Source organism: Melozone crissalis, unplaced genomic scaffold (assembly GCF_028551555.1).
Source record: "Melozone crissalis strain CALT ecotype California unplaced genomic scaffold, PUWL_Pcris_2 ptg000027l_1, whole genome shotgun sequence".
In the NCBI taxonomy this organism is placed as follows: domain Eukaryota; kingdom Metazoa; phylum Chordata; class Aves; order Passeriformes; family Passerellidae; genus Melozone; species Melozone crissalis.
This window is the reverse complement of record NW_026535805.1, coordinates 20940418-20962778: the sequence shown is the minus strand read 5'-3', so window position 1 is coordinate 20962778 and position 22361 is coordinate 20940418. Positions and strand designations below refer to the sequence as shown.

The window sequence follows — 22361 nt, the reverse complement described above, 5'->3', positions numbered from 1 at the left end:
ATATTGAATCCTTTCAATTACCACATTTGTGCTATCATTTAGCAACTAATTCCATTTTTGGTGATCTTGCCAAGATGTTCAAACTACATTAATTATGTCAAACTCTTTGATTGGTATTTAAACTGTTTTCTCTTCCTTTCAAAAAGGTTGCCACTTTAACTGCCCAAGTGTAAAACATAGTTGCAGAAGGGTTTATGTGTGGTAATGAGATGCACTAATCCTACCTGCTCATTCATGTAGATTCAGATTTGTGTGACTGAAAATAGTATAATGTGTCTGAGATTAGTGTAATGACGTACTCTTACTTGAATTATGCAGAAGTAGTACATTAAAATAAATGCATGGAGATTAGTGTCAAAACTTCTTTTCTTTTAGTGGATAATATCTTGAGGACAGGGGTCTTAGGTTCAAATTAGGATAATTGCAACTAATTGAATGTAATTTAGAAAGCAACATCTTCTAGAAATGGTGGTCAGGTAATGTGTAGTCCAATACATCTAGCAGACAGATTGTTGACTGCCAAGCAATTAATTTGATGTTTCAGTGTCATTTATCTCTGTTCCCACATAGTAAAGTGAACATGGAACTCCAATGACACACAATGTCAGGAAACAAGTAGGTGCTGGATTTTTTTGGTAATATTATCATTCTCTGATTGGCTTCTTGAAGCAATCTTTACTCACAAGGTTCAGTTTTCATTCCTTCTGGCACTCAACCACAGGACCAGATTTTATATAAATAGTATTCAAACGAGTTTCTTACCAAAATTAAAAGGCCGTTTTAAGGATAGAAATTATGCATATTCAGTTGGTGTGTCAAGTCTTTAGTACCAGGGGTGACTTCAGACAGAAGATGCTTAAAGCTTCCTGTGTCTGACAGAGCCAACTCCAGCTGGCTTCAAGACAGACTGGCCAGTGGCCAAAGCCAAGCCTGTCAGCGAGAGTGGTAATGTCTCACTGCTAAAATACCTAAGAAAGGGGTAAAAAAACCTGCAATGGTTTTTTTATGGTGCAATGGTGCAAACAGCAACTACGGCTAAAGAAGAGAGGAGTGAGTGTATGTGAGAAACAACATTGCAGACACCAAGCTCAGTGAAGAAAGAGGGAGAGGGCTTCTTCCAGGTGCTGGAGCAGAGTTTTCCCTGCAGCCTGTGCTGCAGACAATGGTAAGGCAGCTGTGCCCTGCAGTCCATGTACTTCCACAGGGAGTAGGGATTCACCTGCAGCCTCTGGAGAACCCCATGCAGGATCAGATGGATGCCCAATGGAGAAGTCTGCCCTGGAGCAGGCTCATGGCAGAACCTCTGGATCCGTGGAGAGAGGAGCCGATGCTGGAGTAAGTGTTCTGGCAGGTCTTGTAATCCCGTGGGGGACCCACACTGGAAGAGCCTGTTCCTGAAGGACTGCACTCCATGGAAGAGCCCCATGCTGGAGCAGGTTGTAAGGAACTGTGGCAAGGACTTACTTTGGAGAAGCTCATGGAAGACTGTCTTCTGTGAGTGGGATCCCATGCTGGAGCAGGGCAAGGTTGTGAGGAATCCTCTCCTTGAGGAGGACAGAGTGGCAAAGACAACTTGTGATGAGCTGACTGCAGCCCCCATTCCCCAGTCAGGAGTAAAGTTAAGGTTTGCAAAAAGGGAGAAGTAGGGGGAAGATGGTTTAAGATTTGGTTTTATTTTTCCTTATCCTATTCTAATTTGATTGGTAGTAGGCAAAGTAATTTTTTCCCCAAGTCAAGTTTGTTTTGCCCATGACAGTAACTGGTGAGTGATCCCTCTCTGTCCTTATCTTGACCCATGAACCTTTTTAGTATATTCTCTCTCTTCTTGTCCAGCTAAGGTGGGAAGTGATAGAGTGATTTTGGTAGGCACCTGTTGTCTTGCCAGGGTCAACCCACCAGGAGCAAATATTCTGTTCAACCAGTTCTCATTAACAATAGCCTTGTTGGAAACCAATCCAGTTTTATTCATTTTATAGCATATCAGTTATTAATCAGATTCATTCAGTGATCCATGTCTTTACATGGCAGGATAAGCACTTGTGCTAACACATGGGAAAATTTGGCAATGAGCAACTAAGGCAAAGGGATAGTGGCACTCTCTTCTGTGGTATCGTTGTCCTTGTGCTTGCCTTCCTTGTCTGTAAGCAAAAGGACAAGCAGAAGGAGGTCTGTCCCAGCCTAGCCCATGGCTTGATAACAAGAAGGATATTCTTTCTTATGCTGGACCTGTCAGATCTCTGCTAGAACAAAAGGTTGAATCTGGGTTTCCTAAGCACACCAGACTCAAGAGGAAGGGAGTATTAAACAAAGCTGCAGAGAGACTAGGCAATGACACAGACCTTCTCAATGTGCAGCTATATTTTTCTTTACAGACAATGTTATATGCTGGGATAAATACTTGAAATAGCCACTAAATAGGAGGCTGGCAGCAATCAGTTGTCTTTGTCAAAAAATAACAGCTCTCTGAATTGCAAGGAGGAGGTGAGCTACTTCTTAAAGTATCGGACTTAAGAAAAATCACAGGGAGAAAAGGTGAGATAAAATTACAGAGCCATGAAAATAGCTGCTTAACCACTCATTTCCCTACTTCAAGGTGCAAACCCTACTGCAATAAGTCCACAGTTGAGAAAAACTGGACTGTCTCTGTAAACCCAGGTAGTTATCAAAAGCTCTCCTATAACAGACCCTCTAACAACTCAACACAGCACAATCAGAGAGAAAGCAAAATCACCCATCACAAATCAGCTGGTTTTATGCTTCCTTTCCTGTCCCATTATTTGTGCCTCAGGACATTTTAAAGACTGATCACGGAGATTTCTGGGAGAGGTGAGAAAGGTGTAACATCAGCAAGCCAGACAAGTGTGCTGTTATGTTTTGGATGAAGAGCAACAAGATATTGAGATGTACTGAAAACATCCAACTGCATATGGTTCTTCTCTAAATGGAATGTTCTTACTTCTGACAGGTAGGAACCAAGAAACAAGATATTTTGCAGAGCAAAAAATATTCCTTTTTCTAGGGCAGGGTCTCTAAAAGATATCTTGAATAATCTCAGCAAAGATCCAGGATCCCAGGAGATCATTTGCAGCTCTTTAACATGAAGAAGGTAAGTTGCCTTTGAAGAGTTTACATCACCACCTGAAGGACTGCTATTTTTTAGGGTTTTTAGTTGCCTTTTTTTCTCTCCTTTATGTTTGCTTTTCTGGTAGTACATTTAAGAAGCTTCTGTTTGACAATTGGTTCACCACTAATCATGATTTTAAAGAATAGCACCATTTACTCTTATACCAGCCAAATACCATATTATTGAACATTTTTTAGAGAAGTGTTTTATGCTAGTGTTAATTAGGATTCAGCAAACTCAACTACCCGAACATTGTCCCCAAGCTGAAATACAGATGATCTTCTGTAATACATGTATAAACTGGTATTAGTGTCAGTATCATGTAAACACTAGAGCAGGACAAGAAATACTGCAAAGATAAATTAATTAAAGTTGGTGATTTTCTCCAGTGTTACAGTAAAAGGAAAAGCCTTTCTTTGAGTGGTGAAAAAGTTGGGCTGCATGTTGAGTTTGAAATGATGGGTTAAGAATCATTACCATCTATACAAAACTATCTGGAAGCGTTCCTCTTTTTCTACTCATCTGATTTCTGACACTACCCTAGGTCTAAGAATCATGGAAAGTTCTGGTATTCATTTATTTTAGATTTTGGAGCACCATACATTTACAATTGGTCCTGAAGTGCATGACCTACTTCACTGCAAGATGCTTTAAATCTTCTGAACCATTTTCGTAGGGCAGTCCTTCACACAGAGTGACTGGAAAGAAGACTCATTTAGGTGAATGTGTTCCTCTCTTTGTTGCTCTTCTGCTAGATTCTGGTAGGAGATTGCATTCCTATATCAGTTGAGGCTTGTCTCAGCTTAGAAGCCCTCATTTCATTGTGACTGCCTCATAAAATCTGGGGTGCTCTGTCCTGTCTCAGAAGAAAAAGGATTGCAGTCAGTGTTGTGGGAACATATTGGGGTCTTGGAGAGAAAAACAGGGAACACTGCTGTGGTCTTTGGGAGTATAAACCATGGGAGGAGCAACACAGCAAAGGAGAATGGTGCAAACACAACCTAGAGTAGGATCAAGCCTGCCCCACAACCTCACACTGAGCTCCTGTGTGCCCTCCTGCAGCACCACCGCCCCCAGGGCAGTCTGGTGAGGGCAGGGGGCACAACCCCACAACCCACAGCCCAGGCAAGCTCTGCAGTGGGGCACACTGAAGAGCAGGGCTGCAGGATTGCCCCAGAAGGGACAGCTGGCCCTGCTAGTGAGCCCAGGGGCAAGGTCCCCCTGATGTCAGATTGGAAGGAGACTCTGGTATTAGGCAGCCCAGGGTGGGGGATAGGCACCAGGGCTAAAAGACATAAGTTTTATTCGTCCACACAAAAATTAGCTTTTCTCAACCCAAGTTAGTGCATACCAGCTGTCTCATTAACATTAAATAGATAACATGATGGGGAAAAAGTCAGAGGAAAACCTACCTGAAGTTGAAAGTGCTTTGTCTTGTTTTCTTTTTAACTGGAGACCTGCTGGAATCCAGAAATGACATTAGGCTTCCTTTTAGAAAAGGTAATTGAAAAGAAAAATGCAATCAAGGGATGAACAAATGAAGCCTTTTCTTACTGCTGTATGAATAAAAATGTTATTAAGAAGCCCTTTCTTTCAGGCTTACACTCCACAGTCACACATTTTGAATGTATAACCACACAAATGAAAATGTTTACCGCTTAAGTCCTTCACACCACTACAGATGTTTTTGAAAAAAGAGAAAGGGAGCCAAGAAGGGATGGACAGAGAGTGACAGAGGACAGTGGGAATAGAGATTTAATCAAAAATCCCTTAAAATTACTCTTTTGTTTTTCAGTCTTCAGTATTTATATTGCATAACCAATTATTTTATAAGAATAGCTGGTCTCATTTTGCTGTTTTAATTTTTTAAATTTTATTTCAATATACATTTGTGGGTGATTAAAGAAAAAATCTAAATTTCAGCAGTGAGAGCAGCACCTATATGTTTTGGTTCATATCCAGCTATTAAGACCTGGAAAAGCTAGAAACAGCAGCAGACTGGCAAAATAAGGGTAAGAAGCGAAGATAAATCAATATTGTGCATTATACAGTTTCACCCTACAGAGCCTTTCTCTCTTTACACTTCTGTGAGGAAAACAGGATTTTCCTGTGTAATTTTTGGGTTTATATCTAAGCCTGAGTTTTTGTAAGATTATTCTATGTCTTTAGGGACATGCTGACTATCCATTTTGGATAGTCACACTGTAATGAGAATATAGCAAGTGTTCAGGGGTGGCAAATGTTGGTTTCTGGAGCAGTCGTCTGAAAAAATATTGAACAAAACTGATTTTGTCTCTTTGGTACCCTTGACATGGTTAAAAGGAGGTGTTTGAGTGTGCATGTCATTGACTGATGCTGAAACTAAGACTGATTTAAGAGGGTTCCCTCAGACCCCTGATGGTCATAGCAAAGAAAAGCAAGCTCTATAAATCTAATTGGCTGTACACTACAATGAGTTTATCCCTATTGGTAATTGTATTAACCTACAAAAGGAGTCAAGGATTAATTAGAAATAAAGACCAGGAGATGAACTGAAGATTCTCAAGGGAGGCACTGTTACGCATTATCCTTGAACTGTATAATTATCGAAATCCGTACCATTTTAGAGTGGCGTGCTCACCTGAATGCAACCCTAATTGCCTCTTTTATTCTTAGCTCCATGTTTTTGTACAGGTTGCTAATCATATTTCAAACCAGAACCACCTGCTGAAGACCTGCAGAAACAAAAGTGGAAGGATTCTTAATGTCCTAATTTGAGAGGAGGTTATAGCGCAATATTATTAAGATCAAACTGCCTCATGCTTGAAATCAAGAACAAACCACTCTTCTTTGACAAAAAGGTAGGATTCTTTCCCTCAGCTTGTACTCAGATTTTCCCTTAGGTTAAGCTTTAGTCAAAAGAGAAGTGGTGCCTGATTAAAAGGTAGGATAAATGAACTCAAGTGCTTTCTGAAGGGTAAAAGAGACCTTAGTGCTCTCATTTTGATGAGTGACTGTAATACTATACAATGTTGGGCTTGTCCTTAGTACTGATCTGTCCTAGTCCAGAGCACTACCTGGCAACTGTGAAAGGCCACAACAAACACCAGCTGGATATAATGGGAAGGTACCAGGGACTGTTGCTCTGGAAAGATCTTCTTTCCACCCCTGTCACTTCCCGAGGGCTTTCAAAAGCTTTCCTCCCAGGCTGTGGCTGCCTTTTTGTACCACTGTATATCTAAGTGGCATCCTTACAAAGTGATCGTGCTCCCTTTTAAAAAAGATCTGTTAAACATAAAAGTAAGACATTCTGAAATACATATTGATAAGCTTAAAAAAAAAGGTAGCAAAGTACCTTGCAGCAGTCTTAAAAAAAGGTGGTAGAATAAGCCTTTAGATCTGTTTCTTTCATCCAAGCTCTCATTGCAATGACTGAGAAACCTTGCTCATTCATGTCAATGCAAATATGTGACTGTTGTGTTTGAATATAAAACAACTAGTATTCTTTCTGGTTTTTTTCTTTTTTTTTTTAGGCCAACAAGAATATGATGTATTTTACTACTTCTGAGAAGAATTATTGGTACTATATAACAAAATTAAATTTTGATATTATGCGGAACTAAATCAAGTAATATTCCTGTGTCCTCCCTGTATTTAAGCCTAAATATACATTGGGAATTCTGGATATTTGGGGTCCTGACCCAACACTCACTCAGCGTCAATATTGTGCTTGATTACAGGGGAAACTCTTGGAGCCCAGCAGTGATGAATCTTGATGTTCTCAGCTGTTAAACAGACCTGAGCATTGCCCCAGAGTGAAAGAGTCTCAGTAACCACTATTTTTGCAGCAGCAGCTGTGAGCCTGCCCACTGCTTGATGTGCAATGCATTTGTCATACAGCCTGGGCTGAAAGAAGTCAAACAGAGTAAAAGTCTATTGTCTGAAGCTTCAATCAGAAGGGAGGTACCTACTTAACTTCTCTCCTGATGCTGATGTGAACACAGCATGTACTGCTCGTAGGTGGTGACTGATAAGAGGATCTGTGGTGGGGCTCCTTACCTGAGGTGAGGTTTTTATTGTAACTCTAGGTAAGCAAACATTATTAGTGGGGTGGATTTGAAATTGCAGTGCTTGAAGCTGTCCTAGAAAAATGTATTAAAGCAAAGGGATTGGGGAGGGAGGGACAGACAAAGAGAGTGGATTTTAGCCCATGCTTTTAGAGGAATCAAAAAAAGCCCTTCTCTCCTCAAGCAGAACAACCTTCTCTGAGTAACCCATGGCTCTTTTGGGCCATTGGCTTCAGCTGTTTGGAAAACACTGTGTCTTACTAAGACTATGTACTAGTCAGGTGGCAAGAAGGACAATCAGCTGGCAAGAATTATGATCCACATTTTTTGCTGTAATTATATAGACAGGTACCATCTCTGAATTTTTTTTCCTGCTTTGTTTGTTTGTACTCATAGAATGATTCGGGGCAGATGAAATGTCACAGTGCACATGACTGAAATGTGTGAAAACTTAATTAACAGAATAATTAACAGAATAATAATAACAGATCTTGCCTCTGTGAAAATCTGGCAGGAAGCTTGGGCCCTATGGAATATGAGTCCACATATGTAGCCAGGGGAAAAGCCATTAGTCACAAAGTGGCTACATCTGCTGGAAAGAGTTAATCAGGCCACTCACTTCAAAGAACATGGTATGCCTTAAAATACCCTTCTCCAGGCTTCTCAGGCATGCTGCAAATGAATATGTGATTTTCTCCCAGCTACCAGGGTAAATCTGCATAGCTCAATTAACTGCAGTTGATTTATGCCAGTTACACCAACAGAGGATCTGGACAGAACCTAATAGCATCTCTATATCTAATAGTCCAGCACAACGTATGAAAATTGGGCATTATTCTGCATCAGCTATCCCTTTGCAGCCAGGATGAATAGCAGAAGGATTTGTGATTTATTAAATGAACTCCTTCTCTGCAAAGTTGAATCTGTGCTGCTTCCCATGAGTTTCTGTACTAGCAGACCATGAGTTTCTTCTGCATATCATACATTTTCTGTGAAAAATGTTAAGATAATCAGACAGTCAGTGTAATTTTCTTGATATCTGGTTAGAGACACATTGCCTAATCATTTTACTCTTGTCAATCAAAATTTGCATCATGCCAGAAATTGATCACCTTCCTTTTTATTTTCTAGCTTCCTAAATTATTTTTATTTTTGTCTGTTATCAGATTGAACTCCTAATAGTTAATTTTAAAAGAAAAGAGTATAGATACTAGTTGCAGGTTATTTTTTTAAGCAGACTGTGACTATAAATCTAGAAATTTTAGTATTCCTCTTTCATGTTATTATACATATAGGGCAATATTTAGGCCACTGAGTTGAAGCAAATCCTGAAGTGTGATTATCTTCTCATTGAAATGCTCTCTATTGTGCTTATTTGTTTGATGTGTTTTTATTGTACGTTGTATTTCTGATGGCTTTGGGGTAAAATAATCATTATATGTCACCCATACTATCTCTTTTAATCTCCAGAAGATTAAGCATGTTTATTTAAAAACCCCTTTGATAGTGTCTTTACTAACTCAGCTATTTTGTAAAATTGGAAATAATGAATCAGGGAGATGCAATTTTGATAATGCCATTTACACAACTCCTATGAGGCTAGCTAGGAAAATAACTGGGGTAAGTAAGTATCTGACATACACAGAGTGAGAATGGGAAAAATATTGTAATTTCATGTAGGTTATGAGGCACTGGAAAAATACAGTTAGCAGAAGCGGTTCAGTTAATGAATCACATTCTTCAGGGACTGCTGGACTCAGGAGATGGGTCATGGGATCAGGAATGGCTCCCTTAATCTCTTTGTCACTGGTTCAGATCCAATCTCTGGGTCACTGGTTCAAATACAGTATGGATAGATAATAATTAGAAGCCACTGTTATTTGAGGGGTCTGGGATGAACCTTTTGAAATGGAACTGGTGAGGGGACACTGCAAAACAAACCACCCCAAAACTAGAATATCTGGAAAAATCACAGGCTTCATTGCCAGTAGACAAACTTCAGAGACTTACTGGAGCTGGGCGTGGGCTGCTTATGGTCATTGACATGAAACTGATACACGTCCATCGCTCAAGGGACACAGTTGTGAGCTTGTGAAAGAGAGGGGGCAGAAACAATCACTGGTGGTGCTTCCTGAACCAAAGGTTACACACTGCTGGGACGTCCATACCACTCCCCTGCAATCACAGCTCTTGCCTGGTGCTCCATGGACCACCACTCCTCCTCACTCATCTTGAGGAGGTTGTTAAACTCCCGGGCTCTGGGAGCTCTCTAATGCCCAGCTACCCTCCACAAGCTGGTAACGACAGGGCATGATTTATCCTGTGGGATTCCTGAGTGTCAGGATTGACAGCATGCAGTGGTGTGAGGACTAATGTCCATCACCAGTCTGGAGTTTCAGACTACAAGAGGGAACTGTAAGGTCCCAGTGCCCCCGTGGTTTGCAGTGTTTAAGTTATCCCAAAGGAGGGGTGCAGAGGAGGCCATGTGGGTGGAAAGGCACATAGAGGACATCAATGCCAGTCAGCACTTTGGCAGGCTACAAGAGGAGGTGCTTTAGAAATAAAATCTGTAAGGCTGAAATATACTCAGATTGGACAGGTGAACTGATTACACCTGACATTAAGGGGTTCAAGTTTATACTTTTTTTTTTCCCCAATCAATGCAAAATCAGAGTAAAGGGACTTACAAGTCAACCATGGGATCATACTGTCTGCTTTCCCAAAAAACACTTCTTGGCAGGAGCCATGTTAGCTGGCACAGGACTATGTTTTTTAAATATATGTACCCTTGTTTTCTGAAACTTTTTATGCCTTTAATCTGTAAATCCAAATTCTCTGGAATTTGTATAAGACTGTGGAAGGAGCTTTTGTTTTTGTGAAGTACGGGGCTCTGTAGCAACCAAATCAAAAACTGGAGAGATTAATCTATTTCAGCCATCTGAAACTGTGATTTGGCATACAGTGAGAACAGCTGAGACAGTGGGGGAAATTTCACACAGATTCTGTCCTGCTAGCTGTTAAAGCAATTCCATTTGCACTCTGCATTTTGTTATTTCCCAGAAAATAAACTCACCAAACTACCCAGATTAGCTGGTCTTGAAAAACTGAGGTTACTTTTAAGGCAAGAGATATTCTTATTCCCTAAGGAGAAAAAAAAGGAAGGAAGGAAAAACACTCAGAAGACCAGAAAACCAGGAGCTGGGTATACTGTTAATTAAATACCCCAGTCTATGCCTTGGCCCAAATGTGAATTTCCTATCCTCATAGCAGAAGGAAAAAACCCTGGCTCATATTCAGATATGTGAAAACACAAAATTTCCAATAAGCAGGACATATCTCACCGGGCTCTGGGAATGCTTTCCACAATGACCTGCATAATTAAAGTCTGCATTGCCTTCTTGGCCCAAGAGAAGCTAATGGCGAAGCAGCTGCTAGCATCCATTAACTGTATTTAAGTGCTGTTTATAGGGAAAGTCCAAGGTGCCCTTTTGGGCTCTGGGAAGTAAGATATAAATACATGCTAGCCATTATCAACATGCATACTTGTAACAAACTGCCTTCAGGGACTGAAAGCTGTAGTCACATATTTCAGGTGTCACTGATAACTAAATGTGCAAAAAGAGCAACCCATCACAGGAAATGTACTCTAGGGGTATGTTTTTGCATTTGAATATGAAATAAGGCCTTCACTTAATGACCAGGTTTCTTGGACCTTTAAGTCATGTTGCCTGAAACATCAAAACAGAGAAATTATCAATTAGTTTCATGTCAGGGAATTTATATGAATGTTTTGGAAATAAAGCATTTTATTTTCTTATTTCTCTTAGAAATTTTAGCTTTTTCCTACTCTAAAAAAAGATTCCCTCTATGTCAAATCTCAGTTTTTACTAAGTCTTCTTTGTCAAGGCAATTCTTGCTTTCAGAAAAATTAACAGGCACCAGTGACAGACCTTCATTATCTTTTTTTTTTATTTGTACCTAGGCTGAGTTTTGAAAATCTATAAGTAGAGAAAGAAAGGAAGAAAGGAGGCAAGCAAGCAGAAAGAAAGAAAAGAAAGGAAGGAAAAAAAGAAAGAAAGAAAGAGAGAGAGAGAGAAAGAGATAATTGGGAAAAATGGGACATTATATGCATTTAATTTTTGTAATACATTTAGGGATGGAAATAAAAAAAGTGCAAAAAAACCAGGAGAAGTTGTTCTGTAAGCTGTTGATATAGTGTGTTGGTTTTCCTATGGATTTGAATTTGTGGTTGTTTAGAGCTCTGATGGAAAATCCCTAAGTACTGGAACATTTTAAAAAAGTGCTTATTTCTTGCATGAACTCTTTGATGTGTAAATGGGTGAATGTACATTGCTGTCTCTTCTCCACAGAGCCACTGACAGGGTCTCACTCTTTCTGCTCAGCCTTCCAAAGTTTGTTCTGAAGATAGCCAAGAAATATGCAGAGCCTTCATTATTTCTGAGGATTCTGTATCTTTCACTTAACTCAGGCAAGAGATGCAAATTTGAGCAAAGGCACAAATTGATATGCAAGCAGAACTCATGATTCTTTAAATCAAGAGTTTTCATTATATTTTTTTTTCATTGATGGCACTCAGTGTTTCAGTTTTGCTTCAGATTTCTTGTAAAATTGAGCCAAAATATAAATGAATCCTACGTGCTAATGATTTTTTTTCTTCTTTTTTTTTTCCTCCTTGCTTTCTGCCGTAAAGTTCTATCTGCTCTTTTTTAAGAAACAGAGAGTCAAAGAAATGTCCCTCCCTCCTCTGATCCCAAAGCAGATCTTTTGTTTGGCCTGTCCTGAGCTGACCTGGCACACAATGGGCTGCTGAGGAGCCTCAGTTCAGAGCTCTCACTGGCACCAATGAGAGGCTCCTCATGGCTTTTGCTGCAGAGATCAGGATGACTCTTGGACTGGGACTGTCAGTACAGATGGGAATGAACCCTTTACTACCAGATGACAAATAACATTGACTGAGATATAGCAAATATCTTTTGCTTTTGCCTGTCACTGGGGAAAACTTAGTTCGCCAGTAATGCAACTATTCCTTGTAAGCCATTTTTTTCAGGAATGGCTTTTTTCTGTGGTGTAGGCAAAACAAATATTCCCTTTGGGATGAATCCCTGTTCCTGCCTCTTTACAAGTAAATGCTCTCCTCACTCTCTCCCAGAAGGTTGTTCTGACAAGACTGCTGAAAGCAGTGGGCTTCCCATGACAGATGTTCCACAAGAAAGCCAAAGCAAAGAGCTACTTGACTTACTGGTGCTATCATACTTTATAAGTAGCAAATTGTTACAGAGACAAGATGATAAAGGGGGGTATCTAAGACATAGCAGGCAGTCAACTTTAAAGGTCTTCTGTCTTGCAAAAGATCCAGGAGGGCCTGGCATCTGCTTCAATCTCTACAGCAAAGACCTTTGTATGGATACAGATGTCAAGCAGGGGATCTTTGATGGTAGCTGAAGGCAATACATCTGTCTGCTGCCTTTTGCTAATTTTCTTTTTAGGTCAAACTCAGTATGCAGCAGCCTGGCTTGCCCAACACACTTGGTACAAAAGTTTCCTCTGCTGAGCTTTTTGCCAAGAGTGGACAGGAGATGAACCTTCCCCAGAGGGATTGCAAGTAGGCTGGTGGGCAGAGAGTGCTGCCTCTGCTGGGCTGGTATGGGCTCTTTTGGGGTGGCTTTCTACAGCAGCAGAGATGATGGTGATAGGCAGCCTTGTGTTCTTTGCTCTAGAAGCTGTGGCTTGTCCTCCTTACTGGCGCTTTAGCTGCCCTCAGTTTGACAAAGGCTGCTAATTTTCATTCCCCAGTTATACCAAGGAATAACATTATCTAGGAAAGCAAATAAGACTTTTTAGTGTTTCACTATAACATCTTTTCCCTCAAATATGGGCAAAACCATCTAAATACAATGAGGATTTTATATAAATACATTTATATAGGTATGGATAAATAAGGAATTACATATTTAGTACATAGATAGAAAATCACTTCAGCACAGGCCTCTTCCACTTAGATCGTGAGTTCCTGACACGTGAGAGGAAGAAGCAGGCATTACCTGGGGCCATGAAACACAAACAGCCCCCTTAGCATGAGCACTTCCTTGCAAAGAGGAGATGACTGTGGTGAGCTCTCATTGCTCTGCTCTCCTGGACTCCAGTGCCCCATGGGTGACAGGCTCCCATCAAGGTCACTGCAGTGGGCACATCTGTGCTTCTGCTTCCCAAGGTTTGGAAAGCAGGCATGGGCCATGATATCCAGAGTTGTGGTCAACAGCTCATTGCCCACATGGAGACCAGTGACAAGTGGTGTGCCTTTGGTCAGGACTGGAGCCAGAAATGTTCAACATCTTTGCTGGTGACATGGACAGCGGGATCAAGTGTGTCTTCAGCAAGTTTGCTGAAGACATCACACTCTGCGGAGCAGTCGCCACACTGGAGACAAGAGATGCCATCTAGAAGGACCTGGACATGCTTCAGAGATGGGCCCATGAAAACCTCATGAAGTTCAACAAAGAGACGTGCAGGTTCCTACCTGATGTCCCTGGTGTAATCACAGACACATCTACAGGTGGGCAGAGAAGGGATTCAGAGCAACCCTAAAGAGAAAGGCTTGGTGATGGTTGATGAAAAATTCAATATGAGCCAGCAGTGTGCTCACAGCCCAGAAAGCCAACCACATCCTGAGCTGCATCAAAAGCAGTATGGCCAGAAGGAGATGATTCTGTTCCTCTGCTCTGCTCTTGTGAGACCCCACCTGGAGTAATGCACACAGTTCTGGTGCCAACAACATAAGGACGTGGAGCAAATCCAGAGGAGGGCCGATAAGTTGATAAGAGGAATGGAGCATGTCAAATGACAGGTTGGGAAAGAATCAACAAAATATTCTAAATTAAAAGGGACCCACATGGACCTTTGAGTCAAACTCCAAAGTGCATTACCTGAATAGGGTTTAAATAGGGTTTAAACCCAAAACTTTGATACTACTAGTGCCATGCTCTAACCAACTGAGCTAATCTCAGGGCTGGGGCTGTTCAGCCTGGAGAAGGTTGTGTGGAGACCTCATAGCAGCCTTCTAGTGTCTGAAGGGGGCCTACAGGGGAGCCAAAGAGGGGCCCTTCCTCAGAAATTCTAGTGAAAGGACAAGGAATAATGGGCATAAGCTGAAAGGGGGGAAATTTAGCTTAGATATTAGGAAGAAATTCTTTACTGTGAGAGTGGTTAGACACTGAAACCAGTTGCCTGGGGAGGTTGTGGATGCAGTGGTCACAGCTAGATTGGATGGGGGCCTGGAGCAGCCTGGTCTAGGGAGGTGCCCTGCCCATGGAAGGGGGGTTGAGACTGGGTAATCTCTAAGGGCCATTCTAACCCCTTAATATTCTGTGTTTCTGTGATCCAGCACAGCCAGCAAACAGCCAAATCAAGCCCAAGGATCCCATAGAAGGGAGAGAAGATTCAGATCCACGAAGTAAGTAGCCTTTGATGCTCTGGGTATGTCAGGTTAAGCTTCGAATGTTAATTCACTAATTAACTAATTGATATTTCTAAAAATACAACATCCAAGTGTATTATGGTGTGCTAAATAAATGTATCACAGTAGTGCCTCTAGCTATTGTAGCAGTAGATGAATTCCAACTGTCCATTAAACATATTGTTTTACATAAATCAGAGTATTTTGCACAAGTTGAATTTCTTTACTTTTTATGGAGAAAATTCAAAATACAATGCTGAGACATTTAATTTTGATGGGTTGTTTAAAGTATTGTAAACAATTCTTATCTATTATCTGTGTATAATATAAGGTATACTAAAGATGTACCAATACAACACTAAATGTCATAAAAAACAAAATTAAATGGTTCAGAGGAAAATAGTTTAAAATGATCCATTACTGACTTCACTGGTTTAAGGGACTTATTTAGGGTGCTGCTGAAACAATCCTTGGCAAAGTCATTAGATAGCTCTAGGAATTTGTGCAGGCTATAGACTCAGTTTTGGGTTGCTGGTTCAAGTCCAGAGGGCCTGCATGGATACAAGGAATTGTTGATAGCATGACCTTGGCCATGTGGTAAGAGTTTACCTCCCTGGGTGTAGGTGACAGTAACAGAAATAGCAGTAATTAGTCCACCTCAGTATCTCAGCTAAGGTCTGACATGGCAAAGCTGAGAAGCCTATTGTGCTTCAGACTGAGCTGGGCTTTCTCCGTGGAAAAAATATAGCTTCCCTATTCCAGGTCCAATCCAGGTTTTATTAGCACTGTTGGTGTGATGCCAAAGGAAAAGCTAGCAAGAATAAGAAGAAGCATCAGACTAGGTAATTGGCTAGAGATGGTACTCTGGGAAGACAGGGACAAAAGGCAATGAGCTGTAGCCAGCCACACAATCCAAAGTAACAAGCAGTCAGCACTGGATTAGCAACGAAGGCAACATTAATAATTTAACTACAGCATTCACAATGATTTAACCATGCTATTCAGAGCACAAAGCTAATGGTGGTATAGTGAATGAAGCTAGAAGGTGGTGATTTTTAAAAAGTTTGTAAGTGTCAGCACATAAAAGAATCTCTATTGGAAAAGGCAATGTTCAAATTTTGCTTTCTTGTTTTCTGAAAAACACAAAAGGCAAGCATTTACATTTTGGTAGTTGCTGTTTAGTATTTTCCAGCCATGAAGGGGTGGGCTGTTTCAGAAGTTCCTATTGACAGCCAACTTACAGAGTGTGATAGACCAACACATTATGCTGTCTTTGAAAACTGAATAACAAATGTTTTTGCTATTTACAAGTCAGAAGTGAAGGAGCTACAGAGCTACAGAGCACCCACCCAAAATATACAAACCTCTCTCAGCATGCCCCACCTGCAAATTCTGCCTTCATTTAAGTCAACATTATGTTATAGCTCATCCTAACTCATGGAGGGCTGTAAAAAGAAGTACAAAGTGAGAGCATAGGAATGTGATAGCTCAGAATAGGCTCTCAGAATTTATCACTTGCCTACACACAGAGTTCTACCACTCTACTGCTGTGATTAAAATGGTAGAACCCTTCTCTAAGGATTACACCCTCTGCTTTATCACAGAAGATATTTGCCTGAATTAAACCCACAACTGTTCCATGTTGCATTCTCTCACTCTGTGAAGTTAAATGCTTTTCTAGAAGTGAACATGTAAAATGGCTGCTGTTTTTACACCTGGCGTGCTTTGTGTAGGTGTTCATAGGCAAAGCTTTTACTGTGGTGACAAAAAAAATGGATTTTTATAATACTTTACTTGCACTAGTGTTGTGGAGTCCATACAGTCAGGACAAAATGAATTAGATTCGATTGTGCTTCACATAGCCTGATTGAAGCACTACTGCAAATTCCAACTGCAGCAACAAATTTTGCTAATTACATTGTGCAAACTAGCTACAGAGCCTGGGCGGAAGGAAAATTTAAAGTCCCAAGGAAAACACATTATTATATTACATACTGCAGAGGCTGCTCTCAACTTCAAGTTGCAGTGGCCCACCAAATAGCACAGTCTTGGAGCTCTGTGAATTCCCTCTGAGCTGGAAACTATGCAGGTCTGAAGTGCTCACCAGGTGCTGGGGATATTTTGGTTAGCTCTGGGCTAGTTCTAAGTGCACATTACAGGAAATGGTTTCTGCTCCTATTGTCAGCATTTCTCTGGAAGAACTGTATTTAAGGAGTTCAGTAGAGGCACAAGGGTAGCAGTGGGGTTACAACTGTAATATTTAGGATTTGCTCACTTTATGTGCAAAAGCTATGTCAGGCTAGATTTCCTTCTGTGGTAGGCAGATGAGAATGGATCCTAAGGTCATCCCTACATCTCTAAGTACATTGCAACTGCTCTCTGCTAAATTTGTATTGGTCATACCTAGCAGAAGGGTAGCCCCAACTGTTCTGGATCTTATAGATAAAAAGTTAGTCCTATAGAGATGCTAAAAGCAAGGCTAGATTTGTCTTTGTTTGACAAAAATGTAGTATGAGCAGTACCACTCCACTTTTTGGCTCAAAGCTCCATCTACATAACAATGAAGTGTTGTCATTAGTAATACCATTCCAGGGCATCTTTTCTGAGTTAACAAAAATATTATACATGCTATTAATACCACCCATTTCACATGTTGATGTGACAAATGATTATTTGTACTGCTTACCTTCTATGTAATTTATATTATATACCAGTTTTTGGATAAGTGAAGCCTCTAAGCATTCCTGCCTTGAGCCCGTACACTTGTGCATGGGGTCTGTAGATCAAACCCAAAGAAAAGCTGAATAATCATATTCCTAGCAAGAACAAATGTCTGGCGGAGCCCATGGTTCAAGGTATGAAATTTGGTCCATGACCATAGAGTGGGCTTTGTGCAACCTGTACTCAAGGAGCATCCTTGCCAGGCAATGTGTGTACTCCCTTCCACAGCTAGCTGAGTGTCTGGCCCCCAGCAGACTGACAGGGTTCCTGCCTCCCCTCCACTGCTGAGCCTCTACTAGAGAATGAAAATGTTGAAAATTTAATTTATTTGGATTTCTTTAACTGAAAAGAAAAGATAGCTACAGAACAAGTGGTTGTGGTTGGATTATATTCTATCTCCTTAATCTCCTATGTGTCTATAGCAGGTCTGCAGCAGTAACACACTAACACACTCTGGTAAGTCAGATTTTATTCTTCTACTCTGTGCTTGGATGATTTTTCCTGCTCATTCCTGTTTGTTCTGTCCTCTTCTCTGAGTGCTTATCTTTGAGGAGCAGAAACCAGTCTTGGCTTCCTACTGAGAAAAACACATGAAAAGAGGTGCCTTTTACATCTCCCTCTGAGGACCTCATGTCACAGCCAGCAGAGAAATTGGCATTAAACTACCATATTCTGAAATATGGCATGAAAATCTTGAGGTGTGAGCTCCCTGCAGCCTCAGTAAATGTGACTGGCAATAGAAGAAGTCACTTAGGAAAGCTTTGCAGAGCTGATGTTGGCAGGTGACTAGGAAGCCCTAATCCCCTTGGATCAGGATGCAGCCATGTACTGAAAGGATCAGTCTTTGGTTTATAGAGAAAATTATGATTCTTGCTGAAATTCCTTGATTGTTTCAGACAAACTAGATTCATCAGAAAGACTTGTTTTTACAGGTCATTCTTATTTTTGAAGATTATCTTCTGAAAACAAGAGCCTTCTTTGCTGTCCTTTTGATACACGTGTTTTTGTCATGTTCATCCTTTCCCACTTGATTGAGTAGTGTTGTTTTAGAATTTCAGGCCTCTGGATTTTAAATGTACCACAGTAAATCCACCTTGGGATGAATCTCCATGATCGAAGCCATACTGCTTTCAATGATTGCATTGAACATAATTTAAAAATATATTTACTGATTTTGCCAGATTTTAATGAGCTTTGGAAACTTTTCTAAACTATTTAACATCCTTTGAAGAAACCTAGTATAAAAGGAAAATGTTACTTATATAAAACACATCATTCCGTATAGCAAGAGCCATTTACTGTGCTCAAAGCAGATTTCGGACTCAACAGTATGCTGAGAAAGTTAAACTGCCTATTAGCCAGTGCCAGCTGCACCAGAGGCTGTTTTCATATATATTTAATGGACAGGGGTCCAGTATTACTGTCATATCTACTTCCATCCTTTGCCTGTCCCTGCAGTATGTAGTGATATTTTCGTATTGCATAAAGTTTGTTTAGTAGTTAAGAGCACTCTCTTGAGCAACTGAATAGCTTCAAGACTTAGGCAATGCAAAAGAAGAAACACAAGCACCCCCCCTTTCAAAAAAAAAAACAACTTTCCCCACATAAAGAAAAATAAGTCCATCAATTTAAAGCATCTGTTCTAAAGTGGTTACTCCTGCTGGTCTCCTTTTATTTTTTTCCTTAGTTTTTAGTTACTTTTCTCTTAACAGATCCACATGACAAGATATCTCTCTTCCCAGCCCAGAGGGAATGACTGAAGCTCCTGTTTGACTATTCCAATGCTTTTCTGACAGCTGTACTGCTAGCTTTGCCTTCTTATCTTTGTTGTTGTTGTTTTTTTCCTTAGCTCTTGGGATTGGCTAATAGAAGATCTCTGCTGTGAAGCCCATCTACAACATGGCAGGGTCATTGTTTCCCTCTGGCAAAGGAGATTTTGTTTGCAACAGGTGAGGAGGAGTTGGTGCAAACTGCAAGCTGTGTGTAGTGGTAACTCCACCAACTTGGAGTGTCTTTATCAGAGAACATCACTCAGTGATTCATACAAAAGAGGATAAGAAGCTGATCTCTGGACAGGAAGCACAGAAAACTTCTGAGCTTGTGGCAGACCTCAGTGAAGTCCGAGTGAGGGCCCAAGAGTTCCGTCGTTGTTCCGTCATTGTCCTCTCCTGTTAGCACATGGAGCACAATGGGACAGCAGTCCTACTAAGAGCCTCTAGGGGCTACTGCAGTTCAATAAATGACAAAATATAAAATGCAAACCCAGTTTTTAGTCTGATATGGGCTGTGTTAATCTCTGGTGTGCTATCTTGGACTTCAGAAGAGTTACAAGCAATGGAATATTGCCCACTGAGCCTTTGCTGACTGTTCTCTCATTGCCACGAAGGATAAAGGATCACAGTGAGTAGGAATATTCTCTTAGGACACAGTGTTTTGTCTTGTTTTCCTGGGGGAGAAATTAGTCTTTCTGTTCTCTTTCTTTCTTTGTTCCCTGCTTTCTGATAATATTATAAAAGTAACATGTTTAGCTTATGCTGGGTTCTTCAGAGAACACACCAACTTTGTGTACATCACAGATTTTTCACTCTTTGCTAGTGCTTTAATGATATTTGTTTTTATTTGAGTTAAAAAGAATCAATGTTTTACTAATTTTCTCTTTAAAGATACCATGCACCCTTGATAATTCTCTCCCACCATGTGGGGTTTAGTTCACTGTGAAATGTTTCACGCACCATACGAGGCATAGCAAGAAAACGTGCATGTGAGAGAAGGAGAAGTCTTCAGAGCAGCATATTTAAGAAACTCAGAATTTAGGAGGAAATCTCTACAGGATATCAAAGCAAATTTCACTCCAAGAAAGTTTCAGTTTGTCGATAGATGTAGCACAAAGGCTTCCTGTTGTTTCACAAACAATGAATCTTCTCCAGCCTATAAATAATGTAAAGGCAAGTCTCAAGATTTTTTAAAAATTCTGCTAGCTTGAGGCTACCTACCCAGCATGCCTCCTTGTTTACAACTTCCCACTACAAATGTATATTGTGTTTGTTTTCAGGCAAACATCAGCTTTCCCTAATCCTGCAATTAACCTCCAGTATGTATTAGCAGCAGCCTTTTAAGCAGTTTTTACACCTAGTGATACTGGGCAGCATTATCATGGAGTGGTTGGCTCTATACTATGGAGAAGTGATCTGTGTGGTAGGAAATGTGAGGTGCAGCCCCTTCACCTACAGTGCTAATGAGTTACTGCCATCAGCTGCCAATCCTTTGGAAGCACCTGCTCTTCAGGTAAACTTCCTTGGAGCCATCTATAAAGGTAGAATGAAACGGTGCATTGAGTAAAGGTGATGCTACACCTTACATAAGTCTCGGGGATATAAATGGGATCTGCACAAAGGAATGGATTTGTAAAGTTCAATTTTTTGTCCAAAGGTTTGTCTTTTGTGTGAGAGGGCCTGAACTCCCAACATCTCCAAGAGTGCAGGTGAGTGCCCTTACTGCTTCTGATTTTGTTAGTCTCTCACTTTGCATTTTTCTGTGCAGGTACAGTAAGCCCAGGGGAAAGACCTTGTGTTTAGGCTAGATGTCCTGCCAAGGTTAGGGCCCCTTGCACAGCATGGAGTGACATGCTTGGTCTCTGGCAGGATGCCGAGGGCACAGACCCCGTGCATGGCCCTTCCCAACCAGCAGTGTCTCATAGGAAATACAGGTGCTTGTCTGGTTTGTTTGGTGTCTGATCCTGTCCCTGAGGGCGAGCTGTACTCTATAACAAGTGTTTGTTCGCATAGTTTTCAGAATATCATTAGACTGTAGACGCTCAGAAAGAGGTTTTGTATGCAGTCAGGAATACTGGGCATTTATAGAGCTTACAGAAAGGAAAACAGAAGTCACAATGCTGATGGAGTGTGGGCAACCAAGGAGATTTGGATAGCAAGTCTGGAGTGAAGAAGTTAAAGCCACTTTCTTTCAAATTCATCCACATTCACACTTTACTGGGATGGTCCTGAAGCACATTGTTCAAAAAATCAAATCTGGATCATGGACAGTTTAGTCTTTAACTGCCCATTTTACATGAAAAATTTGTAGTGATGAAAGGCTTCTTTCTGGGACCAGAGTATTGGCTAATTCTAAGCATCCTCAGAGTTTCCTCTTTGCTCTTATCTGTTCTGTTTTTCCTGGAGGCTTTTTACACTTGAAACAGAGTTTTAAAAAGTGAATTTCATTTATTTCCAAGCACATTTGAGGTTCAAGAAGAGAGAAGTTCTAATTAATTACATTCTAATATAATCTTAGACCAACACTATAACAGAGTATGGCCCATAACAAAGATCTGGATTGATTGTTGGGATCAGTCAAGGGACAGCTGCAAGCCATAACCATCCTTCAGATTTCTGATGCTGTATAGGAAGGGGCATCCACCCAGATCTTTCCAGTTTTCTAAATCTTGGCTGACAGGTGTCTGTCCACACAATGACAGCAACACAATAAACTGCTCAGCTACATTTTGTGACTGGGCACAGAGGGAAATTCCCCTCTCCCCTGCTTCAGGCTGATTCACTAAGGATAAAAGGAAGCAGTTTCTTGGATGAACTATGACTGAACCATTGCACTAGTGACACACATTTAGGAGCTTTCGGCCTGGCAGTTGTATAATCATGAAATGTACCTGCAAAATGTATAAGAAAGAAAAAGCCTTGAGTCGTGTGAATTTAAGAAAGCAGCAAAGGGGGGGGGGGGGGGGGGGGGGGGGGGAAGGTTCACAAAGTCAGATGTTGTTTCTGTCCATCCCCGTGAAGGTGAACTGTTCTCAGGTTTTCATTAGCTCTTAAAATTCCAGCTGCATATCTAATTTCCAGTCCCTACATATCTAGCTGAGGTATTACTTCCTTACTGCCCAAGTCAGGTTTTGTGTTCTACAAATGCTCTACAGAAATATCATTATAAATCCATAGCTGAAAGGGTCTGTGCATCTTAAGGGCTCTATCGTTTTTTACCTCTG

At 40.8% G+C, this 22361-nt stretch overlaps 1 long non-coding RNA gene across 1 annotated transcript in view; it reads left to right on the top strand.

Annotated features, from left to right (window-relative positions):
- The first annotated feature begins 19665 nt into the window (after positions 1-19665).
- Positions 19666-22361, top strand: part of LOC128939313 (uncharacterized) — a 30268-nt gene continuing 27572 nt past the window's right edge. The window contains exons 1-2 of the long non-coding RNA XR_008483211.1: positions 19666-19765; positions 20795-20846. This is a non-coding gene — a long non-coding RNA (uncharacterized LOC128939313). The remainder of the gene's footprint in view (positions 19766-20794; positions 20847-22361) is intronic.